The sequence below is a fragment of the Manis pentadactyla genome, chromosome 13 (assembly GCF_030020395.1).
Source record: "Manis pentadactyla isolate mManPen7 chromosome 13, mManPen7.hap1, whole genome shotgun sequence".
NCBI classification, from domain to species: domain Eukaryota; kingdom Metazoa; phylum Chordata; class Mammalia; order Pholidota; family Manidae; genus Manis; species Manis pentadactyla.
In genome coordinates, this window is record NC_080031.1 from 7,828,550 (window position 1) to 7,832,410 (window position 3,861).

Consider the following 3,861-nt stretch of genomic DNA (forward strand, 5'->3'; position numbering starts at 1 on the left):
ACTGCTAATATTTAGCATAGATTCTACAAGGACGCTTAAACAATAATATTGGATTTTGCAGGTCAGCAAGCTCAACTGAAGAGTTAGGAAAACACAACCTCTCATCCCAATAAAATAAATGATGCTAGCCAAGAGTGCCTCCCAGATTTGTCATATGAGTTAGCAGTAAAAAAATATATATTCCAAGCAAACTAAGCCATCGAATCAAATCCCCATGTCGGTCACCTCTTTTCTAATTATCACTAAAGCGTGACTTAGCTAGATGAACCATTGCTCAGGAGGGAGCATTAAAGCGCAGACATTAACCATGATAACTTCTCCAAGGCACTTAATAGAGTGGAAATGTATCTCTAAGACTTAACAGTGACCTGAAGATATCCTAGATTTTTGTTGAGGACCAGCAAGGGCAAGGAGAACTGAAGTAGTGCCTGAGGGCTAATATGAGGGTACCTGCTGTCTGCAAGGATGGTGCCAAGCCACAGTGAACTTCCAGAAGAGCAAATGGTTCTGCAGAGAACACACCCACATCTGTTTCCAAGGTCTCAGAGGACCTGAGAAACATGGGTCAGCCTGCTTGAGCAAAGAAACAATTTTTGGATAGGTGGATGGATGGATGGATGGATGGATGAAGATGTTGGTAGTTGAGGAACCTTAAGAAACAAAGACAGCACTTCCTATTTTCCCTAATCACGTTCTCCTATAACAGAATTTGCTGGCCACAGGGTTGCATCCCAATTTGCTCAGGGGTAAAATGGCTTGAGTAAGAGACATGTGGGTAGCTTTTTGGTTTTGACAATTTTTTATAGTAGATACATATGCACTCTTGATCTATGTTTATGTTTCATGATAAACTTCCCAGGAATAATACTTTTCCTCATTTAATGAGAACAAGGAGTGCACTAGGAATCTTTGGTGGGTTCTCAATAAAGGTAGAAACGTTCCAGTGGCACCCCATCTTACAGTCAAATACAAAGTTCTTACTATTGTCATGTAAGGCCCTATAAGAGCTGGCCCCAACTGCCTCTCTGACCTCCTCTTCCCCTACACTCCCCTCCATCCTTCTGCTCCAGCCATAAAGCTTCCTTGCAGCTCCTGGCCAAGCAGGGCCTTTGCACGTACAGCCCTTTGGCTGGAACACACCTAGGTACCCATGTAGCTTGCTTCCTCACCTCCTTAAGTTTTCCCATCAAATGTCACCTCATCAGAGAGGCTTTACTAACTACCACATATGAAATAGCACACCACTCCCCTTTCACACACTTACTTTTTTATCCCTGACATTGCTTCATTTGATGTATAGCACTTACTGTCATATACACCACTTGGTATATTATGTGCTTATTTTTGTGCATGCACCTCCTTCCCCCCACATAGTAGAATATAAATTCCATGACAGCAAGAACATTGGCCATGCCAAAGCCTAGAAGAGGATCTGGCACGTGACTGGAACTCAATATATATCTGTTGAATGAATGAATGACCCAGATAAAAGCATACAGTCCCTTTGTTCTCTATTTCAGGTACTTTTTTTTTCTCTTAGTTCCATGCCCAGAATTCCCACGGGATAAGAGGCACTGTCCACTGAATGACACAGACTTGCATGTGAGAAGCCGTATGAAGAAATCACCTTTTATTTCTTTGGAAAATTCCATTGCGTTCCATTTAAATGACTGACACTCCAGGGGGCCTGCAAAAGTTATTTTAAAAAGTGGTCATTAAATTAAAACTATGTAGTCAACGAATTATAAAAGCCAGCTGTCAGAAAACCTTCTCATTGAAAAATTAGGGGTTATCATGTTGGTGGCTGAGGGGAATGATGAATAATATGGCTGTGGTCTCTCTGCATTCTGGCTTTCCATCAGTGGAAAGAAAAAGCAGATTGGGGAACTGAGAGTGTGAAAGAATAAATGTGGCTGTTGTTCGTGACCTCTCTGTGCCCAGACACTTTTCCTGTCTCACAGGTGTGCCTCTAGGTACAATCTGGAGAGGTAGGGGGGTAAGCTGGGGAGGTGGTGTAGCTGAGCGACCCTCCCAATTTTTAAATCTGGGTTGTAATCGCTAGATAGATGATCATCATCAGCTGACAGTCCAGCAGGCAGCGCAGAGTTCTGAGAGTGACAGGGCAGAGAGCATGACCCCTGACCTGTCCTCAATGTCATCAAATGCACAGTGCTCCTTTTCCCAAACTGAATAAGCCCCAACTCCGTGGGTGTTGAAACAGCTTTATACTGGTGAGTTTAGAAAAATGTTTGAGCCAAATGGACTTGGGGGCTCTAGTGGATACCTATTCTCCACGCTTTACTTCTGGGAAAGGCCTTTACCCCACACTGTGTGATTATTGTGGGCATGTGTCTCCAGCTAAACAATCAGAATACACCAACGTCCTGGATATAGAAAGATAAGCATGCAGTCTGACCAGGGGCCACCAGGAATGATATGTCAGCAAGAGAAGGTTCTCTTTTCTCTTTACTTTTGAGGATGATATAAACCAGGGATAACTAGTCATCATCTTTGCTGTTGTCTGAAGAAAGCTTTGGCATAATATTGCTACAGTTTCCTGCCCCTGGCTCCCATGCCCGCCGGACTAGTTCCTTGTGTATTCGTGTAACAATACCACTGAAGAGGCAGTGAAAAACAGTGCTTACAGTGTCATTTGAACCGCTAGATCCAGCTGGGCCTGAAGCTCACCTCTTGGACTTCTTGGTTATAGGAATGCAATATGATTTATAATAAAAATATATATTTGGTCTCCCTCCCTATTTCTAACACAAAACTTCCAAAACCCTTGGAATTTCCTCAGTGATAAGAGAGATAAAGGTATATTTTGTTATTCATAACAAGCTCCTTTAAACCACTTCTAAGTTAATGTTAATGAGGTGGTTTTGGAAAGCCCCTAAGGATGGGGTCTGGTTGCCAGAGGAACCAACCACAGGGATTAGAGGGTTGGAACTTTCATCCCCACCCCCCTGACCTCTGGGGAGGGGAGGGGGGTATTGGAGGTTGAATTAATCACCAATGACTGATTATTTGATCAGTTAGGCCTATGTAATGAAGCCTCCATAAAAAACCAGTTAAGATGGGTTTGGAGAGCTTCTGGGTTGGTGAAGAACTCATCAGTGTGCTAGGAGGGTGGTGTATCTCTTCATCTGGCTGTTCATTTGAATCCTTTGTAAAAAATGTTCACAGATTGACACATATAGATTGAATATCAGGTTGATTGAATATCAGAAGTGCTCCGAGATGGCACAACCAGATATTTCAAGGAGAGTTTGATAAAGCTACGATTTCCAAACAGTGGAAAATTTGAAAGGAATAGTGCAGCATTCTGGGTTAATAATGGAGAAACCCTTGCCTCCTTTAGGCCTGAAGGGACAAGAAGAAGCAGTCACTGGAAGCCAGAGAGGGAAGCTGCCCGGGAGAGGGCTGCCCACCAGGAGCGGGGCCTCCAGTAGAGACACCTGGCTGACCCTCAGCTACCAGGAAGGTGGGAAAGTGGGGGCTACCTTGCCTGACCTTCTTTCTTTGCCACACTGTGATCTCCTGCCAGGGTCTCCAATTGGCCAAGGCCAACGCAAAGCCAAAGGGCCAAGGATTCTGTTGATGTGGTCCATACTGCCAGCCTCTAGTGGCGCAGGGTGGCATGGAAAGGGATGGAGACCATCTTAAAGGCAAATGGCTGATTTCAATAATGGCCCAAAGTCAGTGCATGTGCTGTGAGGAAACGGAGCTTCTGAACCTGCCCTTAAGAACCAGTTCCTGGATCTGAGGAAATCCGCTAAGAAGGGATCCCCATACTAGCCTAAGTAATTGGTCAGTCTGACTATTATAGTCTCCATCTCCCCATCAACTCAATTCAAAAAG